The sequence below is a fragment of the Heptranchias perlo genome, unplaced genomic scaffold (assembly GCF_035084215.1).
Source record: "Heptranchias perlo isolate sHepPer1 unplaced genomic scaffold, sHepPer1.hap1 HAP1_SCAFFOLD_55, whole genome shotgun sequence".
NCBI classification, from domain to species: domain Eukaryota; kingdom Metazoa; phylum Chordata; class Chondrichthyes; order Hexanchiformes; family Hexanchidae; genus Heptranchias; species Heptranchias perlo.
The window spans coordinates 2,898,064-2,916,322 of NW_027139570.1; the positions used below are offsets into that span (position 1 = coordinate 2,898,064).

The 18,259-nt window shown below is 44.2% G+C and overlaps 5 non-coding genes across 5 annotated transcripts; 3 read left to right on the plus strand and 2 right to left on the minus strand.

Annotated features, from left to right (window-relative positions):
* The first annotated feature begins 4,700 nt into the window (after positions 1–4,700).
* Positions 4,701–4,783, plus strand: trnal-cag (transfer RNA leucine (anticodon CAG)). Its single transcript has one exon. It is a non-coding gene; the product is annotated as a tRNA-Leu (tRNA).
* Positions 4,784–7,723: 2,940 nt separating this feature from the next.
* On the minus strand, positions 7,724–7,797 carry trnan-guu (transfer RNA asparagine (anticodon GUU)). Its single transcript has one exon. It is a non-coding gene; the product is annotated as a tRNA-Asn (tRNA).
* A 6,031-nt stretch (positions 7,798–13,828) lies between these two features.
* On the plus strand, positions 13,829–13,901 carry trnav-cac (transfer RNA valine (anticodon CAC)). Its single transcript has one exon. It is a non-coding gene; the product is annotated as a tRNA-Val (tRNA).
* A 2,402-nt stretch (positions 13,902–16,303) lies between these two features.
* Positions 16,304–16,386, minus strand: trnal-cag (transfer RNA leucine (anticodon CAG)). Its single transcript has one exon. It is a non-coding gene; the product is annotated as a tRNA-Leu (tRNA).
* Positions 16,387–17,651: 1,265 nt separating this feature from the next.
* On the plus strand, positions 17,652–17,724 carry trnai-uau (transfer RNA isoleucine (anticodon UAU)). The gene has a single exon. It is a non-coding gene; the product is annotated as a tRNA-Ile (tRNA).
* The last annotated feature ends 535 nt before the right edge of the window (positions 17,725–18,259 follow it).

Below are 18,259 nucleotides of genomic sequence, written 5' to 3' on the forward strand. Positions count from 1 at the left end.
ATCCCACTTTCATGTCCAGCAATAGAGAGAGAGAGAGAGAGTATCAGTCTTACACTCCCTATCTGTGTCCAAATCACGCTCAATAGCAGTATCCACCTTCATATACAGCACCAGAGAGAGAGAGGGAGGCAGACACGGTGAGAGAGACAGAGAGAGCGGTGAGACACAGTGACAAACAGACGTTAACAGTATTAGTTCCAGACTGACCGGGAAAGTGCGATTTTATCCAGAAAGATCGCGTTGGAGAGACAGAAGATGCAATCTCATCTCTCACTGATATTGTACAAGGGTCAGAAACACTATTAATCCCACACTCAGGGACAGTACAGAGAGGGACAGAAACAATGGGCCACATTTAACCCTCTAATGCCTGTTGTACTATCTGCAGTTTTACAGCTCAGGGCTGTTCGATATTACTCTCAGTGACTACAGTTTCACTCCGGTTAAATTAATCTGCGACTGTTGCTGCCTGATATTAACCCTACACGGTCCCAGCAAATACACCGACTCCCACTTTCCTCCCATGTTTCTCCAGGATTGGTTTGAGAAATCCTCTCTCAGTCACACATTATAGGGGCCATTAATGAAGAGAATCCATTGGCCGATTTCACAGCCGCTCACTTTATCTCTGAAAGGTTCTTTACCATCAAAAGACCCCGAGCGAAACATCAGGGATGGAAACATCTAGTTTAATAGTTGGAGATTGTAAAGTCAGTCTGGATTCCAGCGTTAGGCACTGGTGGAATCCCATCTGTTTCCCATTCGGGTTCCTGTTCCTGCACTGCCTGTGGACCCCATTCCCTCTGACATTTCCCCCAGCCCCACTTCCTTTGCTCAGACTCGGAAAAATTCCAATTGGGGAAAGTTTCCATCGATTTTTGGATTGGGAATTGTGGGCGCCATTCCCTCAGTGAGCGGAAGAAGATGGTTTAAAACAGGCGGGAATGGAGAGATCACGGCCCCCCGGGGGAAGGGAGCAAAGAGCAGCCTCGTTACAGCAGCTCATCGCTTCGGGACCGTGTCCGCGGGTGGGCTCAGAGATCGGCATTGAGTTCGGGGGAAGTTCAGGGGGAGTCCTGGGGCTGTTTGTAAGAGGCGGAATGGATCAGGAACTGGTCCCTGAACATGGATTGAGAGGGGGGAAGGGAGAGGTCATTCTCGGGCTGTGTGTGTACAGGGTGTGTACAGGGGAAGGGAGAGAGAATGGGAAGAACCTGCTATTAAAATCATTGCTGCTTTCTCTCCCCAAACCAGTAATGAATGGCCCTGGTTTAGTTCCAGCCTCACCCTATTTATTGTGATTGGATAGTGAAGAGTGGAAACAGAGCCGGACAGTAAGGATGTGGGGAGTTATACAAAGAGCATCTATTGCAGGCTTCAGCTGAGAAGTGTGAAGGACACATTTTAAACAGCGGCTGTTTGGTTTCGGTTGAACGGTTAGTCCCATGGGAGAGGGGATTAGAAACCTGACCTGTACAAAGGTCCCTGCCCCATCGGGTCGTCCCATTCATGGATCGGTGCAGGGGTTGGGCCGTGTCTGGATGTCATTAAATTGTTGTAAAACAGCCCAACACACCTGGTATGCAGAAGCTGAGTGCTGCAGTACTGCAGTGGAGTCAGACACTGACACTGTTTGTATCACTGGATTTCATTTGTGGATATTCAAAATGAGCATTAACAGAGATATTAAACTGATCACTTCTGTATTTTCTACGTCACGTGTTCCTGAGTAACAAGAGATAGTTTTCTTTCTCCAGGCAAACCCTGGAACGATCCAGAATAAATGTGATGCTTCCTCCATCCGAGGCAGAAGGAACAATGCAGCCAGCTCCTTCTCACACACAGTAGGTATATTATCACTCACAGAGCACAGAGACACAGACAGGTCATCAGTTCCACAGTCTCAGACAGCAGAAGTAGTCAGTCCCACACTGATCACAATTTCCAGAGACACATTTTCAATCCAACAGTCAAGCAGAGTAGGTGAGGCTGGCACTGTTCCATTCCCCCTAACTCAGTCCCGCTGACAGGTAGATACCAAAATCCCAGTCCAAAATCACACTCTCAGAGTGAAAGGCACTGTGTCAATCTCACAATAGAGCAAAATTAGCTACGAATTAAATACCAGATAGAAATCACACATGGTACCCGATTCAAAGGTACAGAATGAATCCCAATAATGTACCCCGAGATTCAAATTGAATACTAGCCCAGAACTCTCACATATGACTTTAATACATGCAATATCCATTCGAAAAGTGTATCATATGATACAAATTGCACACAAGTCCAAAACTCACGTAGATTATCAGATTGAGAAATATTGAAAGATAGTAAACCTGAGAAACAAATTAGATACTTGTTCAGAATGTAATCGTAGAATGAGATTTATAGATAGATTGTCAATTCTATTAGTGCAGACTGAGATACACATTACATACCAGTCCAAAAATCTCATACAATATTAGATTGAAAGATACGGTGTCAATTCTATTTCTACAGACTGATCTACACATTACATACCAATTCAAAAATGTCACCTTATCAGTTTGAAAGATACATTAATATCCACAACAGTACTCACAGAGATACAGATTTAATAGTACTCCAAAAAGCACACAAATTATCGGATTAAAACCTCCAGCATCATATCCTAAAGTATGTCCATATTTACCAATTAAACAATGAGTAAAACTATTTAAACATCGAGATATTAAAGCTACAATATTGAACGCCATAATGTAATCTGTACAGAATAATTACGTACAGATACAGAATGAATCTCACATTCAGAGACAGTACCAGAGACACAGAGACACAGAATGACTCCAACTCTCACAGATGCAGAAGGAATCCCAAACTCACATACAGTACAAGAGACTGACAGACACACAGTTAATCCCACACTCACACACAGTGCCAGGGACTGACAGGTACAGTATGAATCCCACACTAACATGCATTATGAGTAACTGCATATTTAGGATGAATTCAACTCCCACATACAGTACTGGAGACTGTATATACAGAATTAATCCCACAATCACATGCAGTATGAGTAACTGCATATCTAGGATGAATTCAACTCCCACATACAGTACTGGAGACTGTATATACAGAATGAGTCCCACAGTCACAGGGAGTACCAGAGACTGACAGATACCGAAAGATTCCCACACTAACACACAGTTTTATATAAAGAATTAATCACAAACTCTCACACACACTGCTGACAAGATACAGAATCAATTCCAAACTCACACACATATCAGAGAGTGACAGATACAGATGAATCCCACACTCACACACAGTACCAGAGACTGACAGATACAGAATGAATCCCACACTCACACACAGTACCAGAGACTGACAGACACAAAATGAATCCTACACTCACACACAGTACCAGAGACTGACAGATACAGAATGAATCCCACACTCACACACAGTACCAGAGACTGACAGATACAGAATGAATCTCACACTCACACACAGTACCAGAGACTGACAGATGCAGAATGAATCCCACACTCACACACAGTACCAGAGACTGACAGATACAGAATGAATCCCACACTCACACACAGTACCAGAGACTGACAGATACAGAATGAATCCCACACTCACACACAGTACCAGAGACTGACAGATGCAGAATGAATCCCACACTCACACACAGTACCAGAGACTGTCGCAGCATGAAATGGTCCTTACCAAAGTCACAATTGATACCCTAAGTGAATACCACCTTGATAAACTAACCCTCCTCATCCTTCTCAAATACAATATCTCACCGTGCTGTAATGCTGTTAGACTAGTTTCCTCTCTCTGCTCTTATTTGGAATGTGTTGCTTTTCCATCTGATATCACTTGGTATCATCTTATTATGTTAGTCCACAAGAGGAGATCATTCGGCCCATCGTGCCTGTGCCGGGTCAAACACACGTATTCGTTCAAGATTCGTTCAGAGATAGATTGAGTGCTTTGTTATCAGAAAATTGCCTGAACCCCCACAGTCTACAGCTTTCCTCCTCGCTATCAACCACACGGCCTATTTTTGTGTCACCCGCAAATGTCTTTATCATGCCTCCGACGTTTAAGTCCAAATCGTTCATTTATACCACAAAAATCAAAGGACCAAGTACCGAGCCCTGCGGCACCCCACTGGAAACAGCCTTCCAGCCGCAAAAACACGCGTCGGCCATTAACTTCCTGCCACTGAGACAATTTTGGATCCAACAAGCCGCATTCCCTTGTATCCCATGGGCCTTTACTTTTTTGACCAATCTGCCATGTGGGAACTTTTCAAAAGGCTTGCTAAAATCCACGTAGACTGCATCAATTGCGCTACCGTCATTGATCCTTCTTGTCACCTCCTCGAAAAATTCAATCAGGATCGTCAGACACGACCTCCCCTTGACAAATCCATGTTGACTGCCCTTGATTCATCCGTGACTTTCGAAGTGACAGTTCATCCGATCCCTCAGAATTGATTGCAATAATTCGAAATGGAGTCTTTCTCCTGCTTGCTGTAATGACAGATCAGGCGGTGAACAATACTCAGGCCCGGCTTGCTCAGTCGGACAGAGCACGAAGCTCTTAATCGTGGGTTCGAGCCCCACGTTGGGTGAGTAAACTTTTATGATGCTTTCACTGGCCAACAGTGCAGAAATTATGCAGAATGAAACATGAAATCGGTCGTCAGGATGGCCGAGCGGTCGAAGGCGCTGCGTTCAGGTCGCAGTCTCTTCTGGAGGCGTGGGTTCGAATCCCACTTCTGACATTTGTTATCTTTACTGTTACGTGGAAATATTTTATTTGTGGATTGGGCTGCAGCTGATTTTACTGCCAAGTCGATTTGCTCCTCCCACAAAAGCAACTGGCTTTGTCATGCATATGTGACTTGAGAAGTTTCGAACGGTGAAATGTTTGACATATTAATGACCTGGACAAAGAAATAGAACAGCAGTGGGAAACATTTAAAACGGTGATCAATAGAGTCCAGGAGAAATATATCCCACTAAAAAGTAAGAACAAACTAGCCAGAAATGACACACCAGGGATGAATAAAGAAATAAGGGCAAAATTGAAACGAAAGAAAAAGGCCCACACTGGACAATAAAGGAGAGGGGGAATGTGAAAAGACTGGGAAATAAGTCTAAAGAACTATTCGAAAGGCAAAAAGGAATATCAAAAAAAGCAAAGTATTCTGGACACATCAACAGCCAAAGAAAGTTTAGGATCGGAATAGGGTCACTAAGGGATACACACGACAAACTCACAGGCAATGACAGCGAAATGGCAGAAATATTAAATAATCACTTTTCTTCAGTATTTACCAGGGAGACCAGCATTGAGTGCATGACAGTGGAAGAAGAGATCAAAAAAATATAAAGACATTTAAGATCGAAAGGGGGGGAGATAATTGATAATCTCATCAAACTGAGAGGGGAAATTTCCTGTTAGGTGCCTAACCAGAGTTTCAAACCGCTCACCCACGCAAATTTCCGTATTACTGTTCAGATTCATTTCACAGGGACACGATTACTGTGCACCATTTAGGGAGGCTCAGTGAAAGGCGGAAATTGATCTATTAATGGAATCATGGAATAGGACAGCGCCATTCGAATGCCATTCGTCCCATCGTGCCTGTGCCAGCTCTCTGAAAGAGCTGTCCAGTTAGTCCCACTCGCCTGCTGTTTCCCCATAGCCCTGAAAATGTTTCCATTCAAGCGTTTATCCAATTCCCTTTTGAAAACTGTGAGTTAAAAAAACAATATTGAAAGGGGTGCTGGGGCCTCTGCAGCGTCAATGTAGAGTTTGCGATGATTGAAGTTATCAAGATGTTTCTTTACACATGGTATGTTGTGCAATCATCCTGAAATATCTTCAATATCCAACACAAATTGAATTGCAAACCTGACGGACCAACACTGGAAAACAAGTCACGAGTGAACGCAAATCATCTGGGACCCGTTTCAGCTTCACGGCACTTTAAGTAAAGTGAAATAACTTTGCATTGAAAAGATTTGGAACTTGCATCTGTGCCTTTATCTGTTCCATTTCTTAAAGTTGCTGGTGTCTGATGATGTACACGCCTCTGCTCCCTCTATTGAACAAGAAAGGAGGTGTTTGACGATGACGGGACCTGTTGGTTATGAGCTCATCCTTTGCATTGAGTGGGTTCACGTCTTTTGAACGGCGTCAACTTTAGCCCAGCGGTGAACTTCACAACAAACAAGTTCATCACCGTCTCACCGCGGGCGCTGACTGACATGTTTATTGTTATTTCTTTCAGACCTAAATAAGTAGTAACCGTGATTTGAAATTTGCACTAAGTGACTTTTAGGTAGTCGCCTTTAAATGTTTCAAAGGCGAATCCTAATTTATGATCGTCCGCCATTTCTCCAGCCGTTTTGAAAACAAAACATGTCTCTGCTTTTCGCGTCTTTTTTCGAAAGGGAAAAAAATATATTTCCCGTGACCTCTGAAGGATGTACAAGTACATTTCAGAAAGCTGAAGCAAGTTCACCGAGCTTAAATCGTCTGGCCACGTTAAAGGCGCTATATACATATATATAAATATGTATATATATGTAATATATGCAAGTCATTGCTGTCTGTTTCTGTGGCTGTCTTTTTTCTATGTGTGTCCATCTGCAGGTCAATTTTGAATCAATACCAGTGTTCTTGTCAGTTTGTTGCATGAAATAAATGAGAGTATCAGGCGCTCCCCTCTCTGCCATTGGGTCGGTACTGAGTCAGGGTTTAGACCAAACTTCTGGGTTTTTTTGTGAAAAAGCAATTAAAACCTTCATTCGGGAATTATCCAGTCTCATGTGAGCGGTGAAAGAAACACTGACCCCGATGTGATGTGAACACGCAGCCTTTTGATCTGGAGTCAGACCTTTGCACCACGCGCTCTGAAGACAGGATCCTGGATGTTATCATTGATATGAATGTTTCTCAAACACCGTTTCATTTATCCCACCTTGGATGAATAGATTGGGCTTATCAAATCTCCGCCAGATCCCACCGGGTGTGAGACAGTATTGGAAGCAGCCTTCACCCCCAATATCACGCTGGCATTCATCGCCTGCTCTCAGCGGACTGCATGAACAGGGCTGGGAGATATGGACTTTGTTCATATTATTCAGCAATGTGAATCGTTAAATATTTACTAATTTTTAATGGGAACAAGGTTTTAAAATGTTTCTGCCTGTTTTCGAACCGGGGACTTTTCGCGTATAAGGTGAACGTGATAACCACTACACTACGGAAACCTGATGCTGCCAACTCCGTGTTAGGGATATAACCCCTCAGCCAAACTAATTTCCGCATTACTGTCCAGGAGCTCGTTTCACAGGGATCCATTTACTGCGCTGTATTTCGGAAGGCTGCAGAGAAGGATCGGTGGCGATGGTCAGGCAGGGAATCCCAGAGCATCGCGCCCACACAAACATTTCACTGTTTTTTTTCATGTGCCTGATATCCGACCGCAGTGTAAATTATGGCGAATCAGGCATGCTCAGATCACATTGTTCACAGAATGCTTTCTTGCAGCCAAATCACACATTAGAAAACGTGAAATGAGATGAAGAGATCGGAGCCATTTAAAGTGCTCCCAGTTGCTGCAGATCAGGAATGAAAACCTGGCACCGGCTTCAGGGCGATCAGAATGAGGCAATGAATCCGAAAGTGGGAAGAAAAAAAGCGCAATTTTCGTCCCTGGGTGGGCTCGAACCACCAACCTTTCGGTTAACAGCCGAACGCGCTAACCGATTGCGCCACAGAAACCGCCCGGTGCTTTTTCTTGCTAGATGCACTAAAGCAGCGTGTCACCGAGCCAAAGTTACATGTGCAGCCACAGAAATGCAATTGTCCACTATCAGTCTTACTTTTCCAGAAATAAAGGATGGGACATTGTTTATGGAAACGGTCTGGTCTCGCTCACAGCATCGATATCACCGCGAACCAGCTCTCCTGCAACCGGCGCGCCCACTGGTGCTTTGTCTGTTATTGAGTCGGACTGTGGGAGAACCTTCGCCACACGGACTCCAGCGATTCGAGAAGGCGGCTCACCACCACCTTCTCAAGGGCAATCAGGGATGGGCAATAAATGCTGGCCTCGCCAGTGACGCCCACAACCCATGAACGAATGAAGAAAAAGTATTCTGAGCGTCCTGACGCTGATATCAGGTTTTGATGCCTGATCTGCAGTAACTGGGAGCGCTTTAAATGGCTCCGACCTCTTAATTTCACCCACAACATCAGAGTAACTGTTCCAGGGCGACATGCCGACTCAGCTGCGTCTTGGCCGCCTGTCTGCTCAGTCCTTTATTCGCCTCCAATTCCGTTTCCCAAAGCGTATCTACAGATACACAAAGCTCTTTGTCATTTCGGTTCCTTTCGATTTGTCCAGCTCCCGATTGGCAATAATTTGCAAACCTGGTTGCAACCCTCCGCCTTCCATCGTGTCCAGGGATGGGTTATGTGGAGAGACTGGAGAAGCTGGGATTGTTCTCCTTCGAGCAAAAAAAAAGGTTAAGGGGAGATTTAATAGAGGTGTTCAAAATTATGAGGGGATTTTGATAGAATGGATGGGGAGAAGCTATTTCCATTGACAGGAGGGTCGATAACCAGAGGACACAACCTGCATTTATATAGCACCTTTAATGCAGTAAAACCTCACAAAGTGCTTCACAGGAAGAGTTTTTGAACAAAACTTGACACTAAGCCACATAAGGAGATATTGGGACAGGTGACCAAAAGCTTAGTCGAAGAGGTAGGTTTTAAGGTATGTGTTAAAGGAGAGAGAGGCGGAGAGGTTTAAGGATGGAATTCCAGAGCTTAGGGCCGAGGCAGCTGAAGGCACGGCCGCAAATGGTGGAGCGATTAAAATCGGGGATGCGCAAGAGGCCAGAATTGGAGGAGCACAGAGATTTTTTTTATTCGTTCATGGGATGTGGGCGTCGCTGGCGAGGCCGGCATTTATTACCCATCCCTAATTGCCCTTGAGAAGGTGGTGGTGAGCCGCCTTCTTCAAACGCTGCAGTCCGTGTGGTTAAGGTGCTCCCACAGTGCCGTTAGGAAGGGAGTTCCAGGATTTTGACCCAGCGACGATGAAGGAACGGCAATATATTTCCAAGTCTGGATGGTGTGTGACTTGGAGTGGAACGTGCAGGTGGTGTTGTTCCCATGTGCCTGCTGCCCTTGTCCTTCTAGGTGGTAGAGGTCGCGGATTTGGGAGGTGCTGTCGAAGAAGCCTTGGCGAGTTGCTGCAGCTGCAGTGCATCCTGTGAATGGTACACACTGCAGCCACATTGCGCTCGTGGTGAAGAGAGTGAATGTTTAGGCTGGTGGATGGGGTGCCAATCAAGCAGGCTGATTTGTTCTGAATGGTGTCGAGCTTCTTGACTGTTGTTGGAGCTGCACTCATCCAGGCAAGTGGAGAGTATTCCATCACACTCCTGACTTGTGCCTTGTAGATGGTGGAAAGGCTTTGGGGAGTCAGGAGGTGAGTCACTCGCCGCAGAATACCCAGCCTCTGACCTGCTCTTGTGGACACATGATCTCGAAGAGTTGTAAGGCTGGAGGAGGTTACAGTGATAATGAGGGAGCGAGGGCCATGGTGGGATTTGAAAGCAAGGATGAGAATTTTAAAATCGAGGCGTTCCCGGACAGGGAGTTTGACTGGAACGTCACACCGTCCCCTCCCGTGTTTACTTCCACAAACGTACATTGGGACAGGGCTTGGGCGGATTTTTCTGTGTCTCACTCGGGGCCGCTGAGTCTCCTGCAGTCCCCCCGATCACCAACTCACCCAGTTTGTAAATTTAAACCGGAACAAGTGCCTCGCAGAGGGCAAGAGATGAAGGCAAGGCTGGAACCTCTGACAATAAATCTCTTGCCCACCAGCGAGGTTTGTGTACCTGAATCGCTAACTCTTCTTTTAAAGTTTTGACATTCATTGGACGCCACGCGGCACCTCCAGACTTGTCTCTTGCACTCACAGTGAACCGGAGGGCCGTTTTCACTCGCACCGGCAGCAATTGTGATATCATGAAAAAGATGGCGGAGAAATTCTCCATTTCAGCGAAAATGGAGCGCTGGGGTCCGCTCATGAGTGCAGCGTAAAAGTTGCAACTCGCACCCACGATCCCGAGGGGAATGCCTCTACCGACTGAGCTAGCCAAGCCTGAGGAAACTGTTACTTCCTTGTCTGTTGTGGCAGCGAGCCGGCTGTTGGCTCCGCTCCAAGGGTTCAGTGCAAACCATGAAACAGGTTCTCCTGAATTCCATGGTGTCGAAGGCAATCGAGTAACAAGTCGAGCAATGTATTCCGCTCAATGATTGATCATTCCATTCAGATCTTCTGCTTTTCAGCTGCACTTCCCCAAAACATTGCAAATAATTTTGTTCAGTATTTGTTTTGCTTGTTTAATATTTTGTTCTCCGGTTTTGCCAGATTTACATTTCATTTCAATTATCAATGACAGGGAGCAATGAACAATGAACGAGTGACCAATGGTCCGTTTATTATTAAAAAGCAGTGATTCCGAAATTATCCAGGCTGATATGAATGGTAAGATAAATAGTGATTTCGACATGATTTAAATATGCAGCCTTCACAATCTGGAGTCAGACGCGCTACCGTTTCTCCACGGGGTCTACTGATGGCATAGATTATATATGTATAAAAATTTATTATATCCTTAAATATATATATATTTGATGCAGTGTTCCCTTGTGGTTGGGAATAGTTCATTGCACAATAATAATTCAAGTCTGTGAGACATTTAATGTTTTCTTTAATCGCCATTAATACGTTCTGTTGCACACTGAAGGAAATGCTAACTTGTTTGCCAAGTGACAATTAAAATGTCAATAAATCTTTGAGCTTTGCAAGTCATGAACTTTTATCCCTTCCCATTTTACATACTGTATTTTAGGAGTCTGCTTAAAAATGTTTAGTGCTTATTATACCAGGAATCCGGTGCAGCCGCTGTTAAATTTAAAAAGGTTTGTCGCCCCGTTCACGCATGAACAAACTCGACCCTGGAGGTTTATGGGGAGCAAGTCCCAACAAAATGTTTCCCTCCGAGGTCAAATCGGGGCCTTTCTGCATGTAACTGGTGAACATGATAACCGCTACACTACGGAAAGGACAAACTTTTCGGTCTCAGGTCTGAAGGAAGTGTCTCGGGGAAACATGAACTGCCGAGTCTCTTCACACTGACTCTTTTCACGATTATTTCATCGATCGAAACTATACAAGTCACAGGGAAAAATGTCAAAGTCATTAAACTCCCGAATTAGCCCCAAAATCAATCAATCTCAGTTTTGCAATGTTCAATTGACCCCCGGCCTCAACAGCTTTTTGGGGGTGAGTGTTCCAGATTTCCACACCCCTTTGTGTGAAGAAATGTTTCCTGACATCACCCCTGAACAGCCGAGCTCTAATTTTAAGGTTACGCCCCCTTGTTCTGGACTTTCCCCACCAGAGAAAATAGTCTCTATCTGCCCTGTCAAATCCTTTAATCATCTTAAACACCTCAATTAGATCACCCCTTAATATTCTATACTCAAGGGAATGCAAGTCTGGTCTATGCAACCTGTCCTCATAATTGCTTATCAAGGATAGCCACCAAAAGGGGTTTTACGATGGCTGGCTTTTGAGTGCATTGGCTTTTGCCAATGGGCATGTTGGTCCAGGGTTATGATTCTCGCTTCGGGGTTGTTTGTCCAAATATGTGAGAGATCCCGGACGAGCCCTTATTTTACTTTTGATCTTGAACGTCCAAAGACAGAAAAGTACCCAAATCACCTCACATGAGTGAAACAATTCCTATGTTTCATACTATTACCTAGCACAACTGCCCAACTTGGTTCTGATGAAAGGTCATTGACCTGAAACATTAACTCGGTTTCTCTCTCCACAGATTCTGCCTGACCTGCTGAGGGTTTCCAGCATTTTCGATGTTATCAGAGTATCACTTCCCTCATCACCTAACTACACTCCTCCACTAGATGTCGCCTTGTGGTAAAAACAGGCTCCTTCCACACAGCCAGGTGTTCTGCTTTAGGCATTAATTATAACTATAACTTTTGAACTTGTTAGTTAAAACATATGGCCTTGCCCATTGACCAAAAAGCAGAATGGTGTTTATCTCTCACCAGTACAGCCCTTTCCCGCTGCGTCAGCTTGGAATGATACGGAGCATTCATACATATCTCATACCTCTCCTGCTTCCCTGTGAAGCTGGTAAGACGAATAGCACACAATGCTGCCTGACACACATACACACCAGCTCTGAATGATTTAAAGGCCTTGTTATGATTGCCAGAGAATTGTTTATATCAAAAGGATGATTAAACTTACGAGTATTATGATATCAGCTGCAATCCAAGAGTTTCTGGACTTCAGAATCTACTCGTCTCTACATTAAACATATGCATGCATATAAAATGAAGCAACTCTGTCTTATGATTGTCGTTTCATTCTCCCAACAGAGATTTATACTTCCTTACTTAAGAGGCAAAAGCGAAAGTTAATATTACTTCAATAAAGACTAATTATTTCCTTACACTACAGATACCCCAAACTAATATAACACCTCAAACTGATAGAGCTTCTCAATTTAAAACAGTACCTCAAACTAATACAGTACCTCAAACGGATAGAGAATCTGAAACTAATATAATACCTCAAGCTAATGCATCATCTCAAACTAATACAGTACCTCAAACGAATTCAACACCTTAAACTAATACAGTACCTCAAACCGATACAGAACCTGAAACATAATTTAATACCTCAACCAAATACAGCATCTCAATCCAATACAGTATCTCAAACTAATAAAGTACCTCAGACGAATACAACATCTTAATCCAATACAGCACCTCAAACTGATGCAGAATGTGAAATTAATATTTTTTTTATTCGTTAATGGGATGTGGGTGTCGCTGGCGAGGCCGGCATTTATTGCCCATCCCCAATGCCCTTGAGAAGGTGGTCGTGAGCCGCCTTCTTGAACCGCTGCAGTCAGTGTGGCGAAGGCTCTCCCACATTGTTATTTCGGAATAGACAAAGCACCGATTCGCACGCCGGTTGCAGGAGAGCTGGTTGGCGGTGATATCGAAGCTGTGAGCGAGACCAGACCGTTTCCATGTTTCCACAAAAAATGTCCCTTCCTTTATTTCTGGAAAAGTAACACTGATAGTGGACAACTGCATTTCTGTGGCTGCAACAGGAAACTTTGGCTCGGTGACACGTTTCTTGAGTGTATCTTGCAATCAAAACCATGGGACGGTCTCTGTGGCGCAATCGGTTAGCCCATTTGGTTGTTTATTGCAAAGGTTGGTGGTTCGAGCCCACTCCAAAACCAAAATTGCGCTTTTTTCTTCCCACTTTCGGATTCATTGCCTCATTCTGATCGCCCTGAAGCCGGTGTCAGGTTTTAATTCCTGATCTGCAGTAACTGGGAGCACTTTAAATGGCTCCGATCTCTCAATCTCATTTCAAGTTTTCTAATGTGTGATTTGTCTGCAAGAAAACACTCTGTGAACAATGTGATCTGAGCATGCCTGATTCGCCATAATTTACACTGCGGTCGGATATCAGGCACATGAAAAAAAACAGTGAAATGTTTGTGTGGGCGCGATGCTCTGGGATTCCCTGCCTGACCATCGCCACCGATCCTTCTCTGCAGCCTTCCGAAATACAGCGCAGTAAATGTATCCCTGTGCAATGAGCTCCTGGACAGTAATACGGAAATTAGTTTGGCTGAGGGGTTATATCCCTAACACGGAGTTGAGCCGTCAGGTTTCCGTGGTGTAGTGGTTATCACGTTGACCACACACGCAAAAGGTCCCCGGTTCAAAACCGGGCGGAAACATTTTGAAACCTTGTCCCCATTAAAAATGATTAAATATTTAACGATTCACATTGCTGAACAATGTGAACAAAATCCATATCTCCCATCCCTGTTATTGCAGTCCGCTGGGAGCAGGCGATGAAAGCCAGCGTGATATTGGGGGTGAAGGCTGCTTCCAATACTGTCTCACACCCGGTGGGATCTGGCGGAGATTTGATAAGCCCCATCTATTCAACCAAGGTGGGATAAAAGGAACGGTGTTTGAGAAACATTCATATATATAATAACATCCAGGATTCTGTCTTCAGAGTGCGTGGCGCAAAGGTCTGACTCCAGATCAAAAGGCTGCGTGTTCACATCACATCGGGGTCACAGTTTCTTTCACCGCTCACATATTGGACTGGATAATTCCCGAATGAAGGTTTTAATTGCTTTTTCACACACTAAAAAACAGATGTTTGGTCTAAACCCTGACTCAGTACCGACCCAGTGGCAGGGAGGGGAGCGCCTGATACCCTCATTTATTTCATGCAACAAACTGACACGAACACTGGTATTGATTCAAAATCGACAGAGACGACAGCAACTACTTGCATATATATATATATATGTATATATATATATGTGTGTGTATAGCGCCTTTAACGTGGTCAGAAGATTTAAGCTCGGTGAACTTGCTTCAGATTTCTGCAATGTACTTGTCCATCCTTCAGAGGTCACGGGAAATATATTTTTTGCCTTTCGAAAAAAGACGCGATGAGCAGAGACATGTTTTGTTTTCAACACGGCTGGTGAAATGGCCGGAATATCATAAATTAGGAGTCGCCTTTGAAACATTTAAAGGCGTCTATCTAAAAATCACTTCGTGCAAATTTAAAATCACGGTTACTATTTATTTAGGTCTGAATGAAATAACAATAAACATATCAGTCAGCGCCCGCGGTGAGACGGTGTCGAACTTGTTTGCTGTGAAGTTCACCGCTGGGCTAAAGCTGACACCATTTATAAAATGTGAACCCACTCAATGTAAAGGATAAGCTCAAAACCAACAGATCCCGTCAACGTCAAACACCTCCTTTCTTGTTCAATGGAGGGAGCAGAGGCGTGTTCATCATCAGATGCCAGCAACTTTAAGAAATGGAACAGATAAATGCACAATTGCGATTTCCAAATCTTTTCAATGCAAAGTTATTTCACTTTACTTAAAGTGCCGTGAGGCTGAAAACGGGTCCCAGATGATTTGTGTTCACTCGTGACTTGTTTTCCAGTGTTTGTCCGTCAGGTTTGCAATTCAATTTGTATTGGATATTGAAGATATTTCAGGATGATTGCACAACATACCATGTGTAAAGCAACCATCTTGATAACTTCAATCATCACACACTCTACATCGACGCTGCAGAGACCCCATCACCCCTTTCAATATTGTTTTTCTTAACTCACAGTTTTCAAAAGGGAATTGGACAAACGCTTGGATGGAAACATTTTCAGGGCTATGGGGAAACAGCAGGCGAGTGGGACGAACTGGACAGCTTTTTCAGAGAGCTGGCACAGGCACGATGGGCCAAATGGCATCCGAATGGCGCTGTCTTGTTCTATGATTCTATTAATCGATCAATTTCCGCCTTTCACTGAGCCTCCCTAAATGGAGCGCAGTAATCGTGTCCCTGTGAAATGAGCTCCTGAACAGTAATACGGAAATTAGCGTGGCTGAGCGGTTTGAAACTCTGGTTCGGCTCCAAACAGGAAATTTCCTCTCTAAGTTTGATTACTTTATCAATTTTCTCCCCCCTTTCGATCTTAAATGTCTTTACATATTTTTTGATGTCTTCTTCTACTGTCATGCCCACAATACGGGTCTCCCCGGTAAATACTGAAGCAAAGTGATTATTTAATATTTCTTCCATTTCTCTGTCATTGCCTGTGAGTTTGTCGTGTGTATCCCTCAGTGGCCCTATTCTTATCCTAAATTTTCTTTGGCTGTTGAAGTGTCTAGAATACTTTGCTTTCTTTGATATTCCTTTTTGCCTTTCTAATAGTTCTTTAGACTTCTTTCCCAGTCTTTTCACATTCCCCTCTCTCCTTTATTGTCCAGCGTGGGCCTTTTTCTTCAGTTTCAATCTTGCCCTTATTTCTTTATTCATTCCTGGTGTTTCATTTCTGGCTAGTTTGTTCTTGCTTTTTCGTGGGATATATTTCTCCTGGACTTTATTGATCACCGTTTTAAATGTTTCCCACTGCTGTTCTATTTCTTTGTCCAGGTCATTAATCTGTCAACCATTTCACCGTTTGAAACTTCTCAAGTCACATCTGCATGACAAAGCCAGTTGCATTTGTGGGAGGAGCAAATCAACTGGGCAGAAAAATCAGCTGCAGCCCAATCCACAAATAAAATACTTCCACGTTTTCGTAAAAATAAGTAATGTCAGAAGTGGGATTCGAACCCACGCCTCCAGAAGAGACTGCGACCTGAACGCAGCGCCTTCAACCGCTCGGCCATCCTGACGACGGACAGCATATTTCATTCTGCATCATTTCTGCACTGTTGGTCAGTGAAAGCAGCATAAAAGTTAAAAATGGCACTCGCCCAACGTGGGGCTCGAACCCACGACCCTGAGATTAAGAATCTCATGCTTTAGCGACTAAGCTCACCGGACCTGACTGCTGGTACCCTCCTTATCTGTTATTGCAGCAAGCAGGTAGAAATACTCCATTTCCAAATTATTGGAATCAATTCTGAGGGACAGGATGAACTGTCACTTGGGAAGGCACGGACGAATCAAGGACAGTCAGCATGGATTTGTTAAGGGGAAGTTGTGTCTGACTAACCTGATCGAATTTTTTGAGGAGGTGACAAGGAGGATCGATGAGGGTAGCGTAATTGATGTTGTCCACATGGATTTAGCAAGGCTTTTGAAAAATTCCCACATGACAGATTGGTCAAAAAAGTAAAGGCCCATGGGATCCAAGGGAATGTGGCTTATTGGATCCAAAATTGGCTCAGTGGCAGGAAGCAAAGGGTAATGATCTTCGTGTGTTTTTACGGCTGGAAGGCTGTTTCCAGTGGGGTGCCGCAGGTCTTTGTAGTTGGTCCTTTGGTTTTTGTGGTATACATTAACGATTTGGACTCAAAAGTAGGGGGCATGATTAAGAAATTTGCGGGTGACACAAAAATAGGCCGTGTTGTTGATAGCGAGGAGGAAAGCTGTAGACTGTGGGGGTTCAGGCAATTTTCTGATAACAAAGCACTCAATCTATCTCTGAACGAATTTTGAACGAAATCGTGTGTTTGACCCGGCACAGGCACGATGGGCTGAATGGTCTCCTCTTGTGGACTAACATAATGCGATGATACTAAATGTTGTCAGACGGAAAAGCAACACATTCCAAATAAGAGCAGAGAGAGGAAACTAGTCTAACAGGATAACAGCACGGTGAGATATTGTATTTGAGAAGGATGAGGAGGGATAGTTTATCATGGTGGTAGTCACATCGGGAGATTCAGCCTGGGTGCGGCCCCATCGTGCGCGGTGAGACGGAGTTGGGGGTTGGGGAAGTGTCAGAGCTGGGGCTCACCAGTGGAAGCAGCATAAAAGTTTCAAACGGTACTCGCCCAACGTGGTGCTCAAACCCACCACCCTGAGAGATTTTAAAGAAATGGGGGAACAGCCACTGTCTGTATCTCTTGCTTTGCTTGAAACAACACATTCCAAGTACGAGCAGAGAGAGGACACCATTCAGTTGCTCAATGTGTTGAACAAATTGCTATCAGTTTCCGTAGTGTAGCGGTTATCACGTTTGCTTTATACGCATAAGGTCCCTGGTTCGATCCCGGGCAGAAACATTATTTTGGAACTTGGTCTCCATGAACATCCAAATCGAATTTCTTCTCGTGCCAAAAAGGGAGACAGTGGCCGCTCCCTTCTTCTTTCGAAGCTGCATTTTTCACTTCATTAAACAGATAAATTTGAGTGAGAGAAAACTGATTCTCAATGACGCTCATTTCAAGTTTTATTCCCTTTAAATCTGGAAGGCTTTGAACAGAGTGGCTTTTGAAAGGAGTTGGTATGGTGGGATCGACCAACTTTTTCCGCTGGTGGGAGACGAGGGAACCGAATCAATCACATACCAAGTTCTCCTAAATTATAAGTTGCAACGGGAAACCGACCAACAAAAGCCCTTTCATTGACCGTGGAGGTTCAGACAATTTTCTGATAACAAAGCGCTCAATCTATTTCTCTTGTCTGTTTCCCGATGTTTCCGGATGCTGTCTGCATCTCTGTCCTATATTTATCTCATTATGTGTCCACCTGCAGGGTGGTTTTTGAACTAAAACGTGTGTTTGTGTCTTCCGTTTGATGCATAAAATAAATGAGGTC